This window comes from Pinus tabuliformis, chromosome 6 (genome assembly GCF_031772625.1).
Source record: "Pinus tabuliformis cultivar Carrire ecotype Pingquan chromosome 6, CPIR1, whole genome shotgun sequence".
In the NCBI taxonomy this organism is placed as follows: Eukaryota; Viridiplantae; Streptophyta; class Pinopsida; order Pinales; family Pinaceae; genus Pinus; species Pinus tabuliformis.
In genome coordinates, this window is record NC_142292.1 from 1,898,910,416 (window position 1) to 1,898,934,055 (window position 23,640).

Consider the following 23,640-nt stretch of genomic DNA (forward strand, 5'->3'; position numbering starts at 1 on the left):
CCAATTTTTGGATGCCCACCTTACGACACCCAATGTTCAGAAGCATATACTCCCTTGGACTACTTCTAAACCATTTCACAACACCCAAACGGTGGGGTATAGAGATAAGGCTAGGGCCACCCCACACCCAAAGTTCAAGTAAAGGAAAGATGTTAAAAAAAAAAGACCAAAGAGAAATAACTCACTATAATTCCGTCAAGAGTGGAAAAGTATTTACATTGATAGCTACACATGAACCAAACTAAAGAAATCCCTTCCCACACTAATTCAAACTTGTAACAATGCAAATGTCGCTAGACTCTTTCCTCGAGATCCAAAATTGTGTGAGTACACTTCCCAAAAAGACCATGTATAAATCCCCACTAACGAGCTAAAAAACATACACTGAATTCACCAGACAAAGAAGCATGCATAGGTTGGCGACCTATGCATACTTTATGTTTTTCTCACCACCCACACAATTTTCCATAACCCGAAATATCAAATGATGAAACCAAATCACCACCTAGCATTTATATCAAATTCCACTCCTCTTAAAACTTCATCACCTCCAACACTAGGTGTCATTGTCATCTACCATACACCTGCCCCTTGTCATATGTGATGGTCATTTGCACACCTAACCACATAGTTCAAACCTTGTTCCTCTACTCCCATACGAGTCTCCATATCACTATCTAATATTCTCCTTAATTGATTCATCCAATTGGAGGATATGGAAGAAGGATAGGTATGGGTGATAGAAAGGCTCTGGTTCTAACTCCCCTAATTAGCAAATAGACCCACTTCCCTATTCCTTGTTCTCAACAGAAGGGTTATGATAACATAAGGGAAGGAAGGTGTTGGGTCCCTATAATACTAGTGATTACCCCATTAATATTGTAGTTATACCCCTTATTTATATTGTTGTGCCCCTATTACCACCATATTGTTATTTCTGTTCCCCATAGAATCCCTCTATTGTTATTTTTGTGGCTTTATATTATTATTGTTAGGTCGGCTGGATTATGTTATAACCCCTTAGACTCCTATATATAGAAAGGAGGTCTTTTCATTTGTATCATCCAAGAATTGTTCATTTATGTAATGTAAAGGAGGTTGCCCCCTCGAAGAGGCTGAATTCTAAGGCGTTGATCTATCTTTTCTATCTTTTCTTGAGCTGATTTCATAACATTTGGTATCAGAGCTTTGGATTCTAGGGTTTCGCTGCTCCAAACAGGTCATCGTGGCATTTTCGCTATAACTTTTTTTCTGTGACGTTTCAGAAGTAAAACAAAAAACCCATTTGAGAAGAAATCGTTCTGAACCTTGGATCCAAATTTCAGATCTTTTCGCGCGCTATTTGTGGAGATATGCTCTGAGGAAGTTGGTCTTTTTGCAGACTTCTGAATTACATTCAAAACAGGTGACCTAGGGAAAATCGTCATAACTTTCTCTCTGGGGATCGGATTGAAATTTCGTAAGAAGGTATAGAAAGAGGACGGACTTTAGTTTCTTGTATATCGTCTTTAGAACCAAAGGTCGAAAATTGTACACGTGGCGCTTCATACAAGTTCACTCTTCTGGAAAGGTCTATAATCAGGTCACTGTGGGAGATTGTGCATAACTCTTTCTTGGAGAATCCAATTTGGATCAGACTAGTGGCATTGGAAAGAGGAAACAGAAGGCTACTACAATTTGCAATTTTAGAACTTAAAGATCCAAAAGTACAGAGTTACAATCGTTTCAAGCTCGAGCTCCTAAAATCAAGAAAAAGCAAGATGAGGAAGTTTGATGGCAAGGATCCGATAAATTGGATACTTCAGATGGAGCAATATTTTGATCTACATGGTGTCCAACTGTTACAAAAGGTATGTATTGCATCTTCATATTTAGAACCAGATCAATTTTTATGGTACAAAGGGCTTTGTTGTCGTAAACAACTTGTTACGTGGTCAATTTTCACGGAGGAAATGATAGCACATTATGAGGATACAAAGAGCAACACCTTCTTTAGAGCAACACCACAACAATTGGAAAGAGTAAAAGGTATTTGTGACATAGTGGAAAGAAAAATTATGGAAACCAGGAAGCGTACCCCTCACAACTATAAATATGGAAGTCTTGTTTCTCCTAGCCTTCCACAACCTACAAGGGTTACACCACAACAATTGGAAGAAAAAAGAGAAAAAGGGCTTTGTTACAATTGTGATAGCAAATGCACTAAAGGTCATAAGTGTGTTGAGAAGAAATTATTTTACATAGAATATGAAGAGGAGGAAGAAAAGGATCAAGAAACATCAAAAGAAGAAGATATATGCCACGACCCCACCCCAGAGAAAGAAGAAACGAATCAGACCATATCTTGTAAAGCATTGGTAAGAATTACCACTCCTCAAACTCTCAAGATAGAAGGACACATAAAGAAGAAAAAGGTGCAAGAAGTGAAAGATCACATCAAGAAATAAGAAATGAATCCAACCATATCTTGTAATTCATTTTTCGAAATTACCACTCCTCAAACTATCAAGATAGAAGGACATATCAAGAAGAAAAATGTCCAAGAAGTGAAAGATCACATCGAGCATCAAGAAATGAATCCGACCATATATTGTAAAGGATTGGAAGAAATTACCACTCCTCAACCTCTAGAGATAGAAGGACATATCAAGAAGAAAAAGGTTCAGGCAGTGGAACATCACATCGAACATCAACAACAAGTCCTACAACTCGTAAAGGATAACCTCGTGTTGGCACAAAATAGAATGAAACAACAGGCAGATCAACATCGCAGTGAAAGAAGTTTTGATGTAGGTGATTGGTTATTCCTACGGCTACAACCATATAAGCAAATGCCCCTAAAGAAAGCTAAGAAGGATAATAAATTATCACCAAAGTATTATGGTCCGTACAAGGTGTTGCAAAAGATTGGCACTATGGCATACAAATTGGAGCTTCTTGCAGCTTCTCGATTGCACCCAGTTTTCCATGTTTCATGTTTAAAGAAGGTTATAAGAAACAAGCTCCCAATTCAAACAATATTGCCAGAACTTGACGAGGAAAGAAAAATTATATTGGAACCGGAAGCAGTCACAGAAACAAGAACTCGAGAGCTACGAAATCGATCAATTTCAGAGTATCTTATCAAGTGGAAGAACTTATCCGCTGAAGATTCCACATGGGAGGATGAGAATTTTATGCAGAAGTATCTAGAACTACTCAAGCGTTGAGGACAACACTTTTTTGAAGGAGAGGGGCATGTTGGGTCCCTATAATACTAGTGATTACCCCATTACTATTGTAGTTATACCCCTTATTTATATTGTTGTGCCCCTATTACCCCCATATTGTTATTTCTGTGCCCCATAGAATCCCTCTATTGTTATTTTTGTGGCTTTATATTATTATTGTTAGGTCGGCTGGATTATGTTATAACCCCTTAGACTCCTATATAGAAAGGAGGTCTTTTCATTTTTATCATCCAAGAATTGTTCATTTATGTAATGTAAAGGAGGTTGCCCCCTCGAAGAGGCTGAATTTTAAGGCGTTGATCTATCTTTTCTATCTTTTCTTGAGCTGATTTCATAACAGAAGGCATTAGAAGTTGCTTTTTATGGACCAATAAATCTAACCACCAACACTCTATTAGCTTATGAACTAGAGATACATTAAGAATTTTTTGAACCACCGATATCGCTAGTATCTCTATCAATTTGCCACCTTGAATAACCCTTCTCTAGGGCTAGATTCATACCATGCACCACGACAATGAACTCTTCCATTTTATTACTTGAATAACCATGGTAACAAACATAAAAACAAATAGGGCTACATCTGTCATCTATAAATAATCCCCCAAACCCCATTGGCCTCATATTACCTTTAGATGCGTCGTAAAATTTCAATTTTATAAAGCGTTTTGGGGGAAGGCATAAAACTAAAGGAGACTTCTCTCATCCATTCAATTGCTGAGAAAGATTAAGAGCTACCAGATTTTGTGAGATTTCCAAATCCTTTCATAATTTTGCTTCCATCCCTTTTTCCTTCCAGTCCTCTTCCACCCATTATCCCAAAATAATTGTTTCTTTAATATTCATTTGTTTTTGTTGCCAAACCTCATCCTCGATGCTCCTGCAGTTCTTAGAGACAATTCTACAACACTCCTTCCAAACATTATAGAGCATAAAGGTTGGTGCTAGGATCTAGGCCCTATTTACAATCAAGTTTTGAAAAATAGTAGGTCTCCATAGTTCAAAGGTTTCCCACAAACTATTTTGGGATCTATCAAGGTTCCCAAATTGGGATCTGATTTGGGTCCACAAGGTTTCCATTCAGAGACAAGATTTGAGTAAGTGATCCATGCTCTCCTCTTGCTCATTATAGATGTTAGGTCCCTATACTACTAGTGTAACCCCTTATTGTTATTAGTACAACCACCTTATTATATTATTGTTCCCATGTAGTACCCATATTGTTATTATTGTGCCCCATAGAAGCCCACTATTGTTATTATTGTGCCCTTACATTATTATTGTTGTCTCAGCTCTGATTATATTATGACCCCTTAGACTCCTATATATAGAAAGGAGGTCTTGTAATTTGTATAATCCAAGAATTGTTCATTTGTGTAATGTAAAGTAGGTTTCCCCCTCAAATACGTTGAATTCTAAGGCGTTTGTCTCTCTTTTCTATCTTTTTGTGAGTTGGTTTCATAACATTTGGTATCAGAGCTTTGGATTCTAGGGTTTCACTGCTCCAAATAGGTCATCATGGCATTTTCACTATAGATATTTTTCTGCGACATGTCAGAAGCTAAAAAGAACCCATTTGAGATGAAATCTCACTGAACCTTGGTTCCGAATTTCATATCTTGTCTCGCTATATTTTACGATATATGATCTAAGGAAATTAGGGTTTTTGCAAGCTCTAGAATTTCTTCTAAAATAGGCCATCATGGAATTTTCACTATAACCTTTTTGCTACGAAGTTTCATAACCTAAAACAAAAACCCATTTGATAAGAAATCGGTGTGAACCTCGAGTCTGAGTTTAAGATCTTGTTGCACTATATTTTCAGATATATGATCTGAGTAATTTAGGGTTTTTGCAGAATCCCGAATTACATCCAAAACAAGTGACCTTGGGAAAATCGTCATAACTTTCTGTTTGAGCATCAGATTGAAATTTCATAAGAAGTTACAAAATGAGGACGGAATGTATTTTGTTTGCGTATAATTTTTAGAACCTAAGGTTGAAATAGTGACATGTGGAATGTCGTACAAGTTCACTCTATTGAAATAGTCTATAATTAGGTTATCGCAGGAGATTGGGAATAAATCTTTCTTCAGGAATCCAATTGTGATCAAACTTATGGATTTAGAAAGAGGACTCAGAGGGCTATTACAAACCAATTCTTAGAACTTAAGGATCTGAAATTATAGATTTACAGTCATTTCAAGATCGAGCTCCTAAAATCAAGAAAAGGCGAGATGAGGAAGTTTGATGGCAAGGATCCGGTAAATTGGATACTACAGATGGAGAAATATTTTGATCTACATGGTCTACCACTATTACAAAAGGTACATATTGCATCTAATTATTTAGAACCAAATCAATTTTTATGGTATGAAGGGCTTTGTTCTCGTAAACCACTTGTTACGTGGTCAATTTGCACAGAGGAAACGATAGCACATTATGAGGATACAAAGAGAAACACCTTCTTTAGCCAGTTGATAAATCTCAAATAAAAGCGTTCAATGGTAGAGCACATTGAGGACTTTCAAAAATTGAAAATAAGGGAAAATGATATTCCAGAGAAGCAGAGGATTGATGTCTCCATAGGGACTTTAAAGGATAGCATTCAACATGAGGTCCGTCTTTGGGAACCTGAGTCATTGGAGAATGCATTAAGGTTGGAAAGAAAAGTGGAAAGAAAAATTGTGGCAACAAGGAAGTCTACCCCTCACAACTATAAATATGGAAGTGTTATTTCTCCTAGTCTTCCAGAACCTACAAGGTTGAAACCACAAAAATTGGAAGAAAAAAGAGCAAAAGGGCTTTGTTACAATTGTGATAACAAATACATTAAAGGTCATAAGTGCGCTGAGAAGAAATTATTTTACATAGATTATGAAGAGTAGGAAGAAAAGGATCAAGAAACATCAAAAGATGATAATATACACCAGGAACGAACCCTAGAGAAAGAAGAAATGAATCCGACCATATCTTGTAAAGCATTGGCAAGAATTACCACTCCTCAAACTCACAAGATAAGAGGACATATCAAGAAGAAAAAGGTTCAAGAATTGAAATATCACATCAAGAAAGAAGAAATGAATCTGACCATATCTTGTAATGCATTGGCCGGAATTACCACTCCTCAAACTATCAAGATAGAAGGACATATCAAGAATCAAAATTTTCAAGAAGTGAAAGATCACATCAAGCATCAAGAAATGAATCCAACCATATCTTGTAATGCATTGCAAGAAATTACGACTCCTCAAACTCTCAAGATAGAAGGACATATCAAGAAGAAAAATATTCAAGCAGTGAAATATCAAATTGAGCATTAACAACAAGTTCTCCAACTTTTAAAGGATAACACCACTTTGGTGTAGAATCAAATGAAACAAAATGAAGATAAGCATCGCAGTGAAAGAAGTTTTGATGTAGGCGATTGGGTATTTTTACGGCTACATCTCAAGCTCGCTATTTATGAGAAGGAAATGTTGGGAATACTAACATGCACTTAAGAAATGGTGACCTTCCCTGATGGGAAGACACTTCAAGGTAAAAATGGATCATGATAGTCTTAAATACTTTTTAGAACAAAGATTATCTTTAGAAGAACAAAAAAAATGGGTCACAAATATGTTGGGTTATGACTTTGAAATCATCTACAAAAAAGGGAAGCAAAATGTTGTTGCAGATGCACTCTCAAGAAAGGATGAGGATGTGGAAGCATTGTTTTATGCTAATTCTATTATCCAACTAGATTGGATAAACGAAGTAAGTGATGAATGGAAGAAGGATGAAGAAGTTTGGCCACTCATTCAAAAGTTGCAGAAGATCCCAGTTCAAACAATATTGCCAGAAATTGACAAGGAAGGAAAAATCATATTGGAACCTGGAGCAGTCACAAAAATAAGAACCCAACAGCTACGAAATTGATCAATTTCAAAGTATCTCATCAAGTGGAAGAACTTACCCGCTGAAGATTCCACATGCAAGGACACTAATTTTATACAAAAGCATCAAGAACTACTCAAGCGTTGAGGACAACACTTTTTGGAGGAGAGGGGCATGTTAGGTCCCTATACTACTAGTCTAACCCCTTATTTTTATTAGTACAAGCCCCTTATTATATTGTTGTGCCCATGTAGTACCCATATTGTTATTATTGTGCCCCATAGAAGCCCACTGTTTTTATTATTGTGCCCTTGCATTATTATTGTTATGTCGGCTCTGATTATATTATGACCCCTTAGACTCCTATATATAGAAAGGAGGTCTTGTCATTTGTATAATCCAAGAATTGTTCATTTGTGTAATGTAAAGGAGGTTGCCCCCTCGAGGAGGCTAAATTCTAAGGTGTTTATCTCTCTTTTCTATCTTTTTGTAAGCTGGTTTCTTAACAATACATTGGGAACCATGATGGTCCAATATATCCTAGGTCAGTAGTCGACGACATTCGATAAATCATAAGAGACTAGAAACTTTTGGCCACAACTTCCCTCCCGAAAATTTAATCCAAAACCCTTCTTTGGGGAGATTGTTATGGTTGGAAAAAATTCCTTAGGCTTCCTTCATAGAGAACATCCCATGAGGTTGATAACACCATCACATCCTGTCCTTGAATTGAGCTATCTAGATTTTCCTTTCCTTTAGGATGACATCTAGGTTGTGGCATTCATGTTGGAGATGTTGTGATTCCAATAATCTTACTTCTTCCATATCCTCCATGTATCCTAAGGAATCATGGACTTTTACTAGTCTATTACAACTATCATCCCTATCCTTCTAGTGTGCTCTTTAATACTTATCAACTCATCATGGTTATCCAACCATGGAAGTTGATGCCACAAGTCTTCACAAAATCTAGTCATGCCCCATTTTTTATTTTCGAAAACATATGATCATGGATGAATTTTCTTTGTGCCTTTTCCAGATTCCAAATCGAAGACCCCTCTTGGAATTCTTGGTGCCTATATTTTCATTTCTTGTCCCATCACTAGTCAATATTTCATCTACCATATTTGTTTCCAAAGTTCTGAGTCTCCCTATAACCATCACCACCATAATTTAACGCCCATAACGTTGTTGAGTGTTTCCAAATATCTCAGCTCAAGACCTCCTCCACTTTTTCAAATACAAACATTCTCCCAAGCATATATATTCTGTTTTCTAGCCTACTAGGCTCCTTGCCACAAAAAAAAATCAAAAAGTAGAAACAATGCCCTTAAATGCAACTTTTAGCATAGGGAGCACCAACAGTTGATAAATCGGAAGGGTCCATAGCACCGTTTTAACAAGACAATATGACTAGGGATATTTAAAGATCTGAAATTCCAATTGGATAGTCTTCAAGATATATTTTTCGTGAGATTCGACCAAAGGGATACCTATAGTAAACTCACAGCCAAGGGGATACCCAGGTACTTTGTTGGTAAAGTTCCAATATGAAATCCCAAGGATCTCACCAGATTCCTTTGCACCAATATGTTTGTTTTTAAGAAGTTCATGCATGATTTCTCTCCATTAATCATGGTACTAGAGGCTTCTTGGAAGTTTGAAAGAATCTGATTCATTTCCCTTATCTCTTAGATTGATGATTCCCCAAACAACATGATATCATCTACAAACTATTAATGAGATCTTTCCACCATAATCTCAGGCCCTTAACAATACCTTGGTTGACTTTCAATTTTATATATCTTCCTAGGCCTTCGATAGCCAAAATAAAAAGAAAAGAGACTAGAAATCACCCTATATGATACCTCTTGAAGCCATAAAAGTCCACGAAAGTGATCCATTAATCATAATGGAAAATAAGAGGGAATAAATAAGGGAGTGTATCCAACATAGCCAATTAGGGGAGAAACCATAGGCGGCCAAAATTTTGAGTAGATATTCCCAATCTAGACTATCGTAAGATTTTGAAAGATCCAATTTGATCACCATTCCTAGATTTATGCTCCTCTTCAATAAATGCACAACTTCATGAGCATTTATGACATCATCCATAATTTTACGCCCTTCAATGAAACCAAATTTCTATAGATTAATGAGGTGTTCTAATAATGGTTTGAGCCTTCGAAACATAACTAAAGAAATGATCTTATAAATCACATTGCACAAAGAAATAAGCCTAAAGATTCTAGCTTCCTTGGATTGGTTCATTTTGGGAATAAGGGTGAGGAAGGTAGAATTCAAACCTAACCACACTTGTTAATAGCTACATGATTCCTTTACTACATTGTGCACTACTTTACCAATAAACGACCAACATATCTTAAATAAGCTGGTGGTGAACCCATAATGTCCTAGAGCTTTATTACTGGGAATATATTTGACTGCTGATGAGCCCCAAAAATGTACAATTATTTGGGCTCATTCAACCTCCTAATTTGGCTTAGTCCACCATTCTCATTTGTTTATTGCATGTTTTTGATTATTTTTATGTTAATAGAGTGAATTTGGTTAGTCATTATGCCAACAAGTCTAATGGGTGCTTTGTGTAGCCTTTTTGGTCAACTTGGAGACAAAATTGAAGGTCTTAATGAGCACTTGGCAGCCAAATTCGTGGGAGAACAAGCTAGAGGATTTGTAGGAAGGTGTCCCCCTCATTTATGGGCCCTTACCTCGAATTCTCCACCATCAGCTCGGAGTTCAAAGGCCACCAAATCAATGAGCACAAGGGCAGCCAAGCAAGTCAAGTTGGACTGCTGTTAACTACAAGTCTTGGGCAGCCAAGTCCCTAAATTTTAGGAGGACTGTTGGGTCCTCAAATTGTATAAATAAGAAGGCTTAGGGCCTCATTTGGGGTTAGCTAGTTGGTAGTCATTTTTGTAGCTAGTGGTTAGCAATTTTTGTAGCCAATAGTTAGTCATTTCATAGTCTTGTTGTAGTCATTTTGTAGTTCGATTTTTATGCAATAGATTAGCTTTGCTTTCAGCTCATGTTCAAGCTCTCCTTGTGGACAGTTTTGATGTAACTCTTCATTCTTGTTTAATAAAGATGAATCCAGCTTTTCACCAGCTCTAACTCTCTCTTGGGAGGCTGTAGCTCTTGGGGTTGGGCCCATCTCAAGCGCTCAGTACCTCCCTTGTTTATCTTTATGTGTTTGCTGCATTCTTAAAATGAAATCTGCTCTTTAGATCTTGCTTTGTTAGTTTGGTTGTTTTTTATGGTTAAAGTAGCTTTTTATGGTTAGAATCGATTGGTAGGAGTTTGTCATGCATTTAGATCTTTTTGAATGTTCTTACTCACGTGATGTACATGGTTCTCTTTCCAAACAAAGCTGTTGTTTATTCATTTCATTGACAGTTGGATTAAGTTAGCTAGCACTTGGTTTGTTTGCAAGGATTCATTGATTCATTTGAATGAGCATTGTGCAGGGCATCCCTATCACCTTCATCACCTCCTCATTCATCTGAGCCTCGTCCAGATCAGCTCCTCCATCACCAAGTCTGTTTCCTCATCTCCCATCTGCTCTTTTGCCACGTAACCCTACCTTCTTGCTTTTCCATTGCCTACACCTTCGTTGATGCAAGTCAGCCTTCCACATCATCTCACCACTCCATCCATCAGTTCCTGGGTCACTTCAGACCCCCATCCTACCTCCATAACCATCCATGCATCTTCCATCAACCATCCATCCTCAAACATCCCATTTTGAAACATCCTGTAGAAGAATTGCAGAACATCCTGTAGAAACCCCTGCAGACTTCCTGTAGAAGTTCATAAACACGGTTGCATGTCATCCAGACTTTGTGAAACTCTCAGAAAGAATGTTAGGGATCCCTTAGACCCTCTCTGTACCATCCCAACCGTTCCCAAAGCATTTCATCCCTTGATCCATCCCTGCACAGTGGAAAACTAGTTAGAAGCACATGCATGATAATTTCAACAACTTAAGAAAAAATACAAAAATATGTTTTCTTCAGATAGTAATAACTTAGACACATGCATTTTACCTTCTTAGAAGTAATGGTATCTCTTTCAGTAGTTTGCATGCTCTCCTTTGCATCAGTAGGACTAGCTGGTAGAATTAGGGTTTGCTAGGGTTTGTGTTTCTTTTTGGCTTTCAGTTTCTTTTTGCAATTAGATTAGCTTTCTTCGAGTTAGCTTTCATCCATCAATTAAAAAGCTTCTTCTAAGAGCTCATAGAAGTTGGCTTAAGTTCCTAGCGGACTTGTGTCAGCTGACCAAGTGACAGCTGCGACAAGAGCTAGTACTTGTGCATACAGCACCGTCGCTTCCAAGTTTGTACGAACTACCGGGTTGATAAAATTAGAGATAGGAAGCCCCAGGAGTTGTAGCATTATTGCTACAATACTGGAGCCCACCATCTTTTTGGCGCCATTGCCGGGGAAGCGTCAGAGTATTATTAATTGTTGCTTTTATTCTATTTTCTTACTCTTGCCTTCTGCTAAGTAGTTTATTTCATTTCCATTCTGCCAAAGTAGCATAGACATTTCCTGCTTTCATAGATTAGCATTTCCTGCTTTCATAGATTAGCATTTCAATTCCGCAATTTCATTTCTGCAAGCGTAGACTAGCCTTTCCATTCCTGCAATTTCATTTGAGCAAAGTAGATTAGTTCTTTCCTGCTTTCATTTCAATTCCGCATTTTCATTTTAGCAAGATAGTTAGTTGCAGTTCAATCTATTTCAGTTTTGCATGTAGAAGTAGAAAAAAATCAACCAAAAAGATTTCATTTCATGTCTTGTAGGAGTAGAGATAAGTTAGAAAAATGATTGCAAAACACCCCCACTGCTTCACACAACCTTCTCTCTTCTTTGATGGCTGTGACTAAGAAGAACCTCTGGGTGGACATCAAGGCATATTTAAAGAACCTCTAGGGGAGAAGAAGAAGAAAACATTCCTCTAAGCGAATGGCTACAAGCAGAAATGTTGGGAGCAACATCTTGTCCAAAGGTGAATTTGAAAATCAGATCAAAGATTTCAAGAGTGATATGAGGCAGTTTCTTGCCATGCAACTGGATACCTTGCGGATCCAATAGAAGCAAGAGGAAGCCAAGAGGGCTTTGGTCATTTTTTGTCCTAGGTGCACTAGAAAGCATCCTAGGAACGAATGTCCATTGTACTCCATAGAAGTGTGTTTTGTCTGTGAAGCATACCATCCTACAGATCAGTGCCCTTCCTTACCCAGATTCAAAGCTGCATATCAGAGAGCCAGAGGAGCCACTGAATCACTCTATTACATGAACCAAAGTTGGCCGCATGGACCTAGATCTTACCAGCAGGAACTGCAAGGGACACCCAAGACCTATTATGACCCCTATCAAGCCACTTTCATGCCTTCTTGGGGTCCCCCTGCTCATCCTTCCTGGTTCACACCTCCTCCTTGTTCCTTCACAGATCCATATTATGCCCAACCAGTTGCTCATTCATTTCACTCTTACACTCAGCCACAGCCTCAGAGGAATGCACCTTATCAGGAGTGGAGGCCCCAGTACAACTCTCATCCCGCTCATTTTCCTCCACCACCTGCTCATCCACAACCATCGCCTCCTCCTCCACCAAGGCAACCCCAAATGCCTGCTCAACCACAATGCCATCCATATCCATCCCAGTTACACCCCTCCACTCAGCTACCCATAGCACCATTTCCAAAACCATGCAATGGAGCAGCTCAACCAAATTGCAAAGCTGAGGCACAACATGTGCAAATGACTCCTTTTGAGCTCCATGATGTTCACCAAAGCTCAGGAAAAGCCTTGCAAAAAAGAGATTATCTTGAAAGCATTGAAGGACCACAACCGGAAAAACAAGATTCAAAAGAGGAGATCAAAGAACCATGGGCTGCACTTGATGAAGAGAAGAGATCTAAATCAGAGATCGAGAGAGTTCCCTCATGGTTATCATCAAATCCTCCATGTACTCAAGAGAAAGATCAGCAAAAAGAGGAAGATGAGAAGGTCATGTTAGAAGGTGACATGAAGAATGATCCAGATCAGCAAAAGAACCAAGGATATCAAAGCTATATTGAGATATGGTTTCAGAAGGTCACTAAGTTGCAGCAGTACTCTCTTCTTCAGCTATGTTTGATCCCTTCAAAGTCAAATCATTTGGTCTCTGAGATCTGGATAGTTGTCCAAGCATGCATTTCGAGCCTTCACATCATTTTTTCTCTAATCTCGATGTGCACATGGCTCCATTGGAAGTATTCTTATACTTGAAAATGGTTTTGTTTTTCAAGTAGGGTAGGGTACAAAAAAAAAAAAAAAAGAGAAAAAATGAAAATAAGAGAAAAATAAAAATCTAAGGTGAAAACCTCCTTGGAGGCGCCTTAGATTGGCTCATTGATTGAAAACCTCCATGAGGCGGTCAATGGGTTGGAAAAAAGAGAAAATAAAAATGGAATAAGATCCCTGGGTGAAAACCTTCCTTGGAGGCGCCCAGGGCAGGCAATTAGGGTGAAAACCTCCATGAGGCGCCCTAGTTGTTTTTCAAAAAAAAAAAAAGAGAAAAAAAAAAGAAAAATAAAGCTAATCTTCATTGAATAATTTCATGTTGCAGCAATGACATTGCAGGTTGCAAGAAGGATGTTTCATGACAGGAGGAGCACTCAAATCAAGGTTAAAGGAATTTTTCTTGTGCCTTCTACAGGAAGCTCTGTATTTCTACAGGAAACATCCTGTAGAACCTTTGGACGAACCAAATTCAAGTCTAAAATGGAATCTGATGGTGGGAATATGTTGATTAGGCCTACAAGCACTTGTGTGTCCATCCCTTGCCTTTCTCCATCATTTTTTCCGCCTCCTTGTGCTTCTCATTGTGCTTCTACAGGAACTTCCTGTAGAAATTGTGAGAAACTAGACATGGATTTCAAAAAGTGGTTTGGCGAACAGGGTAGCTTCCTCAAGGGTTTAGAAGTCTTCATGCAATCTTCCAACTCCTCCTCCATCATCTCCATACCTGCATCACAGCCCAAGCTCAGTTTTTCCTTCCATGCAAACACATGCAAAGTGCCTTGAAGCAAAAATCCATAGAACAAAATTTGTTTTTGCCATAACTTGAAAACCATGCATCCATTTGACAAACCATTTTATGGGGAATTGTACAAGGGTGATGGAAACACGCCTGAGCAGTTTCATCCAATTCCAGTGCACGGTTTCCAAGAAATCAGCCTCCATCACCATCAGCCATTTTTGCATTTTCTCCATAATCGTGCATCTGTTTCAAAACCTGTTTCATGGGGATATGCATATGAGTGATGGTAACCTACCCAAGCAGTTTCAATTGATTCCGATGCACGGTTTCCGAGAAATCGATCTCTGAAATCTTCAGCCATTTCCCATTTTTCTCGAAATCCGTGCATCCATTGATCACTATTTTGCTATGGGAGATGCATAATGATGATAGGAACATGCTCACCGAGTTTCAGATCAATCCGGTTTACCGTTTGAGAGCCATGGCGAAAACAAGTTCTGGTTTTGTGACCATGCAGCAGCAACAGCTTGAAGGTGCAGATTTGAACGTGGAAACAATTGCCTGGAGCTTAGATCTGGCCAGAGGACACCTACAAAAGGAAAAAAAAATCAAAGATTAGCAGCCAAGCCACATGCAATCAGAAAAACCAATGCATGCAGCAATGACAGGCCACAGTAGCTCACGGCGGCCATTCAACTTCGAGGTATGTGACTGACTCATTCTTCTATTGCATAAATTTAATTTCAAAACTGCATGAATTAATGGAATGTTGGGATTAAGCCACGAATTATCAAGGTTAAGCTGATTGTCTTCTCTAGAACTCAGCCGGCAGTCACGCAGTACACGTGGACAGTTGACTCACGTGGAAATTTAAAAAACAGGAAGTGTTGGCCGTTTGAACTCCAGTGCAACTAATGGTGAGTGATTATAGGCAGAGAACTACATTTCATAATTACACTACAATGAGGAACAACACTTCTAGTTGCATGAGGCCACGTACACTTGGCCACTTCTCTCTCTCACGTGAATCACGCCTCAATTAAAGTTGCTCAACTGACTCTCACCATCCGCTGATTAACTTTTCCATGTTCTTGACAACAACCAATGCAATACATACAACCCTGAGACGCTGCAACTCTGATCTTTTTTGTCTTGGCTACTTTCTGTGGTGCAGTCATAAACAAGCCTTCCATCATCCAGTCTACTGTCATCATCATATGGAACTGAATATTTGCAAGCTTTGGGATAAGGATTGGTTTTAGTAACAATCTCTTCCACTGTAAACCACCATCTAAAAGGTAATTCAGCTTCTAAAGGTGTCTCTTGTTATCCCAAAAAGACCACCAATTCTCAACTGCTTCAATCCGTGCATGCTGCATTCTCTGTGTGCTTTGACATTTTTACAAGTACCTGTGCAATAAAGTGAAAAATGAACAAGTACTCATGGAACTCCAGAGACGCTGAAAGATTCAGTTGACTTTGTGCAACACCTTCGTGATAAGTATGACAAAATTATCAGCATGGCATTTAGCAATGATAAAACTTTCCAAAATGCTTTGAATTCATCATTTGAATTCTTTATTAATTTGAATACAATGTCACCAGAATATATTTCTTTGTTTGTTGATGATAAACTTCGGAAGGGTCTAAAAGGAGTCAGCGAAGAGGATGTAGAAGTAATACTTGACAAGGGAAAACTGTTTCAGATGATGCTGAGAGGAGTCTAATTGTGAAATTGAAGACAGAATGTGGTTATCAGTTCACTTCGAAGTTGGAAGGTATGTTTACAGATATGAAGACTTCCAGGGACACTATGCAAGGCTTCAATGCATTGTTGGCTGGCTCCAATGAAGTCAGCGAAGAGCCTACTTTGGCCGTGCAAGTTCTCACAACAGGTTCATGGCTAACACAGCCAGGTGCATGTTGCAACCTGCCCACAGAAATCTGGGCTGTGTGTGAAAGGTTTAGGGGATACTATCTCAACACACACACTGGTTGGAGATTGACATGGCAGACTAACATGGGAACTGCAGACCTAAAAGCAACCTTTGGTAAATCTAAGAAACATGAACTTAATGTTTCCACTTATCAGATGTGTATTCTAATGCTGTTTAATTCAGCAGATTGTCTGAGCTATAAAGAGATTGAACAGGCAACAGATATCCTAGCTGCAGATCTGAAAAGGTGCTTGCAATCTCTTGCCTGTGTAAAGGGAAAATGTACTGCGTAAAGAACCTATGGGCAGGGATGTGGGTGAAAAAGATATATTCCAGTTCAATGACAGTTTCACCAGCAAGTTTTACAAGGTGAAAATAGGAACAATGGCTGCACAAAAAGAAAAGAACCACTCAGCACTAGAGGTAGAAATAAGACGTAGAGATGGAAGAACAGCTATTCATGTCATCATCGATAGTTGTGAATGCCCCAAGGCAGCCACAGCCCAGCTGAAAGGAAAATCGCCCACATCCAAGCAAGATACAGTGGTGTTGTCTGTTTCTACAGGAAGACAGAGAACTGTTAGCAGACTGTTTCTACAGGAAGACAAAGAACTGTTAGCAGACTGTTTCTACAGGAAGCCAACGAACTGTTTCTACAGGAAGTTTGAAAAGAGGGAAGCCAAAGGAGAAATCAGCCGAGATGTTAGCCAAAGAAGCCACCAGGGCCATCAAAGACGAGGAGAGAGATTGGTTGCTCAGAGGATGAGCAACACTTTCAGTAGGGGGGTGATGATGAGCCCCAAAAATGGACAATTATTTGGGCTCATTCAACCTCCTAAGTTGACTTAATCCACCATTCTCATTGGTTTATTGCATGTTTTTTATTATTTTTATGTTAATAGAGTGAATTTGGTTAGTCATTATGCCAACAAGTCTAATGGGTGCTTTGTGTAGCCTTTTTGGTCAACTTGGAGACAAAATTGAAGGTCTTAATGAGCACATGGCAGCCAAATTCGTGGGAGAACAAGCTAGAGGATTTGTAGGAAGGTGTCCCCTTCATTTATGGGCCCTTACCTCGAATTCTCCACCATCAGCTCGGAGTTCAAGGGCCACCGAATCAATCAGCACAAGGGCAGCCAAGCAAGTCAAGTAGGACTGCTGTTAACTCCAATTTTTGGGTAGCCGAGTCCCTAAATTTTAGGAGGACTGTTGGGTCCTCAAATTGTATAAATAAGAGGGCTTAAGACCTCATTTCAGTTAGTCAATTTGGTTAGTCATGTTGTAGCTCGGTGTTTGTTTTTGTAAGCCAGTTTTGGCATGACATTAGACTCTTGATTATGAATAAAGGCAAGCAGATTTGGATCTAATTCTGAGTTTTTAAGGGAGCTATAGCTCTCAGGTTAGGGCCCAACCTGAGTGCAATAGACCTCCTCTTCTTTGTAGTGTTATTTGCCTTTCTTTTCAGCACTTTGTTTCTTTGTTTTGACATGCATTTCAAGAACACAGTCTGCTGATTTGATTTCTTGTATGTGATTGAGTAGGATTCATTTACAGTTCAAGTGCTTTCAGTTGCTGAGATTAGAGTAGGAGGATTGTAATTCATTAGAGCTCAAAAAAGGTTGATATTGCACTAGCTGCCATCTCTGTCTAGAGATTGGGGGTCTGAGCTGTACCAACCACCAAAAACGCAGTCTTATGCTTTCATGCAAGCTGCCACACAGTCGTTGTAATCGTAGATCTTTCCATGCATTTTGCTCTAGAGCCATACTTCCTCGTTCTAACTCCATGCACGACTTCTCTTCACGATTTACATTGTTGTTCATTGGTTAAATAGCACAGGTAGCACAGGTTAATGGATTCTCGTTTTTGGTGCAAGACATAAGCAATTTGTTTTATTTACACTACTCAGTATCATTCCATTTCCTTCTTCTTCTTCTTACCCACGCCTAAAGCCACCTACTCGACCTCTGTTCAGTTTGTTTACCTTCCAACTCTTCCATTGCCCACGTAGCTCCATTTCCTTGACCTTTCGTTGCTCCCGTCCTTCTATCCACCAACCACTTCGTGCACTCTTTCTCCATCTTGTTTCTCTGCTCCTGAGCCATCACAAGCTCCATCTCCATCTTAAATATCCACCCATACCGCTCCATCACCTCACCATCACCCAAAACTCCCACGGTAGAACATCCTGTAGAAGCTAGCAGACTTCCTGTAGAATTCCTGAGTTTCCTATAGGATCCCCTGCAGACATCCTGTAGGAGCCTGCAAACTCGGTTTCCGAGCACCTGAATGTTGTGGACTTCTGTGGACTGATGCTAGGGACCCCCTGGGACCTCTCCTAGCCCTCCTGACCTTTCCCAAGCTTTCTCTCCCTTCGCACCACCTCTGCACAGCCAAACCCTAATAAGAAACAAAATCATAATCATTCCATCCACTTAAGCAAAAATACAAAAACAATTTTCTTTTTAATGGAAGTAGTTTAAGTTCATGCATTTCACATCACTAGAGGTAATGGCATCATTTTTAGACATTTTCACTCTCACTATTGCATCATAGAGGTTAAACTAGTCAGATTAGGGTTTACTAGGGTTTCCATGTTTTGGTTCGCTTTCAGTTCATTTCTGCAAAGTAGATTAATTTCCTTTGAGATAGCCTTCGTCCATCATTTAGAAAGCTTCTTCTGAGAACATATAGAAGTTGGCTTGAGCCCTAGCGGACTTGTGCCAGCTGACCAAGTGACAGCTGCGACAAGAGCTAGTACTTGTGCATACAGCACCGTCGCTTCCAAGTTTGTACGAACTACCGGGTTGATAAAATTAGAGATAGGAAGCTCCAGGAGTTGTAGCATTATTGCTACAATACTGGAGCCCACGAAAAGAGTGCAGCGGTGTTATTGTTGGACCTGAGAGCTATAGCTCCCTTAAAAACTCAGAATTAGATCCAAATCTGCTTGCCTTTATTCATAATCAAGAGTCTAATGTCATGCCAAAACTGGCTTACAAAAAAAAACACCGAGCTACAACATGACTAACCAAATTGACTAACTGAAATGAGGTCTTAAGCCCTCTTATTTATACAATTTGAGGACCCAACAGTCCTCCTAAAATTTAGGGACTCGGCTGCCCAAAACTTGGAGTTAACAGCAGTCCTACTTGACTTGCTTGGCTGCCCTTGTGCTGATTGATTCAGTGGCCCTTGAACTCCGAGCTGATGGTGGAGAATTCGAGGTAAGGGCCCATAAATGAAGGGGACACCTTCCTACAAATCCTCTAGCTTGTTCTCCCACGAATTTGGCTGCCATGTGCTCATTAAGACCTTCAATTTTGTCTCCAAGTTGACCAAATAGGCTACACAAAGCACCCATTAGACTTGTTGGCATAATGACTAACCAAATTCACTCTATTAACATAAAAATAATAAAAAACATGCAATAAACCAATGAGAATGGTGGATTAAGTCAACTTAGGAGGTTGAATGAGCCCAAATAATTGTCCATTTTTGGGGCTCATCAACTGCATCCTCCACCTCATAGAAAGAAATTTCATACATAAATGCTGCACTTTTCTCGTGACTGATCAGTTTGGGGATGTGCTTACTAATTCTTGATATAGCTTTACCTCTATATTTGTGCTCTTTAGGGAGGATATTTATAGAATGCAACCAAATTCTCTTCTATGTCCTCGTGCTCGAAAAGCCTTGTGCCATTTTTGGAATTTATTAATATATGTGGTTGTGGTTCTTGTTAGAGTCGGTCCTTATTACAGCCCTCCGTCAGAGATCTTTTTGTTTTTGCATATCATTTTTAGGTGTCTCGCTTGTTCCACTCCATTGCATTCCTCTAGGGGCATGCCTTTTACTGACGAGGGGGTCTGGTTGTCTTGTGTTCCCTCATGTTTGACCCTGCAGGGTTAGTCAAAAATTTCTCTAAAAGTTACAAGTACATGGTCATTGCATTCATCATCATACATGATTAGGGTCTTTAGTCATAGAGTCTAGAGTTGTTAGTCCTTTGCATATACATAAAACAACCCTGCAGGCCATGAGGTTGAGTTCAAAATAAATTTTTCATAAAGCATTTTAAAACATTTTTAGTCCAAAACTCTGTTTTGGACCTAAAAATTGTTAATGTAAATATTTATATTTGTTTTATCCCAAAGGATTTCAGAGCAAGTCTCTGATCTTCTCCAAAGTCAAAACACCAAATCCCTGCAAAAATCAGCCAAAATGATCAGTCCAAACCTTAGAAAAGCAAGAAAAATCACAAAACAGTGTTGTATTAAAGGACCAAAAGTGAAAAGTGCCAAACCTTATAAAGTGGGTTTTTGGTTCAATTTAATTCAAATGAGATATTTTGTTGCTTATAAAAGGGCGAATCAAGTCTATTTGTTCACCAACAATCAAGGCAAGAGCATGTTCAAGCATTGGAAGGTGAAAGACCAAGTTTATATACCCGTGGACAGTCTTATAGGTGCGCGCTGCGCGTAGAAAGAGAACATTGCGCGTTGGGTGGAGCGCTGCGCGTTGGGCAACTGGAGCCAGTGTAAATTTACATAGGTGTTGCGCGTTGGGAGGTGTGCTGCGCGTTGGGGTGGCACGCTACGCGTTGAATCACAGTCACAGGAAAAGCGCCCAAATCGTGTCTAATTGCCTCCAAATTTGCAAGTAGGTGTTCTATCATCGATTCAATCAATTTCATATCATTTATGGTGTGTTTGAAGAGAGGTGTGATGTGTTGGATGTGAGAAACAAATGAAACCCTAGGTCATCAAATGAAACCCTAGATCTCACCAAAATCTTCCTTAAGGGTGTTTATGGATGATTGATGAAGATTAGCTCCATGGTGAAACATAACTCCATGCCCATTTGAAAGCTTTGAGCCAGCAAACATCACATTTTGGTCCATTTGTCCAACTGCCCTTATGATTGTTTTATGCTCAATACACTAAAACAGAATGTCTATTATTGCATAATTCTCATGATATTTCGGTTGGTTTTTGAGCATGTATTGAAAAAGTAATTTCACGACACCTACAACCTACCATTGTAGACAACATACATTTTTCAGACATTGTATTTTCAGAGCTATGTCGGACACAAATTCATCTTATGAGCAGGGGTATGACAGTGATTCTACAACAGAGGGTAGTGTGCCATGAAGGTCTCACAAAGGTGGCAAAGGTGGTAAGCCTCGCAGGGAAGAGCCTACTTCTTTGGAGAAATTGCAGGCTTGCCCGCTTACAATGTATTGTTTTCATCGACAGTCATGCTATCACTATTGTGAGCTAATTTCACAAATTCAGCATCATCGTGAATTAGCTCGCTTGTTCATTCTACATTTACATGATGGCCATGTAAATCTCACCGGAGTGGATTTCATTTTGTCACCAGAGACTATTGCAGAGGCCACTGGGATACCAAATATTGGAGAGCAATGGAATAAACGTCAGCAGTTAGAGAAATCTTACTATCAACCATACATCAAACCTGGTTATATGAGGCACTTGAGCAGCATCTTTCCTTTTCAATACCTCAAAGATCAGTTTGCACCTTTGATGAAACTCATCATTCGGTATTTCAGTTGTGAGGGCAGATTCTCCCGTCTTTATGTGTACCATGTCCGTTTGTTAATGCATTTTACAAGGGTATGTATGATGAACATTCCATACTTCATGTTTCGCAACATAGAGAAGATGGTGCCTCTTGTACAAAGGAAGACCCCAACACAGCAGCATAATAGTATTTATCATTACACGTTGATCAAGATCGTAGTGGTTCATCAGTTGGCACAACAGGGCATCACTTGGGAGGATTTTATTTCTTGTGACCTTTTCACAGCGCCTCAGCCAGCTCCAGAGATTGTTCATGATGAGGCAGGGCCTTCACATCAGTTTGACATTCCTAAGACAGAGCATGTCAGCGCTCCATCATGTGTAACATATCAGCGAGGACACAGGGCCTTATTTGCATCTGCATGACGAGTACTATCTTCACCCGGGGTGGAAGGGGTCTCGTTGACTTCATCAGCACAGCGAGTGTTATCTCCACCTCGTGTGGAAGGGGCCTCGCTTTCGACAGCAGCACCACAGGTACAGGATAAGGGCAAGAAGCCCAAGCATGAGGAGAGGCCTTCAGGCGAGTCATCAGGTTTTATTACTAGTCATGATGAGACAGCTTCCTATATCAGGTATCTAGAGCAGCGCAATAAACAGTTAGAGGATGAGCACACACTTATAGAGCTGCAATGAATCTGTGAAGACCGTAGGTTGGCCCGTAAAAGACCAGGTGATTTGACACCTGTTGCGCGGCAATTTGTGCTTGAGAAGGTCAACCGACACTTAGAGGGGTTTCTGGCGAAGGCCAATAGAGACAAAGACTTGCTTCGTCACATGAAAAATCATTACTGGGCCCGCATGCATGTTTGCAAAGCGAAGATGAAGATCCTTAAGAGGCGATTGAGCAAGGCACTTAAACGGTGGAAAAAGCCCGATCCACTCCAAATTTTGGCCGAGGCTTCATTGGTGGGGCACAATACATGATAAAGGGTCATTACTCCAAATTTGGGCAAATTTGGAGAAATTTTTGTCATTTTTGAAAATTTGGTCCTAAAAACAGGTTTTTTGGTTCAACGCGCAGCGCGCTACCCCTAAGATTGGGAGGTCCAAATCACAAACAGTTCGCATTTTTGGATTTTTAATGATGAAATATGCCTGCTCAGCTATTGCCGAAGCATTTCATCGAGATCTGGACGGTCAAAAGGCTCAAAAACACCATAAAAACCACCTTGCTGCCACCTTTTGCCACAACAGGAAGTACCTCTGGGAGAATGCCGTTTTGAGGGGGAAATGAGCTCCAAATTGAGAAATTCCACTTGGGTTGGAAAGTAGACATCCAGGGCTTTCCAACGAGCTATCTTGAGCTCAATTTGGATGCCGGGGAGTGCCTCAAAATTAGTCCGAAAGGTGCGCTGCGCGTTGAGATCAGGGCGCTGCGCGTTGAGGTTTTTGGTCCAGTTTTCATCCTTCAGCTCAGGAAATCGGCCAGTTTTCACTATTTTTTCTCCTTGATGTTATTTTTGACTCACCATGATGTAAATTGATGTATATAAGGTAATATGGCACTTTTATCTCCTTCTATATGGTTCATTCACAAAATTACCAAGAAATTAATGTAATGAAATCAGTTTCCTTCTTTTTAGTGGTAGGTTGTTTTGGTCAACTAGATTCCTGCTCCATGTTTAGAATTGGTTGAAACAACTCCTAGAAGGAGGAGCTCGAGCCCTAGAGGGTAGGGAATGAGGTTAACTTGGTCTATATATGTAAATTTTCATTCAGTAGCAGAGGTTGGACTCTTGGGGGATAAGCTTAGACTGTATTACACATCGTATCTCTGCAATTTTGGCAAAGGAAAGACCAAGGTTTTGCAGCACTATTTGGGATTCCTGTGGTTATTTGTGTTTGATGGTGTGTTTCTCTCATGTACTTGTAAGTTTGTTATGTGTATCATTTTCCTACTATTCTCTTTTGCAAATTAAACAAATGAAGTGT

At 39.6% G+C, this 23,640-nt stretch overlaps 1 pseudogene; it reads left to right on the plus strand.

Moving 5' to 3' along the window:
* The window catches only part of LOC149266782 (cullin-3A pseudogene), a 92,258-nt pseudogene that overhangs the window by 57,771 nt on the left and 10,847 nt on the right, over nt 1–23,640 (plus strand).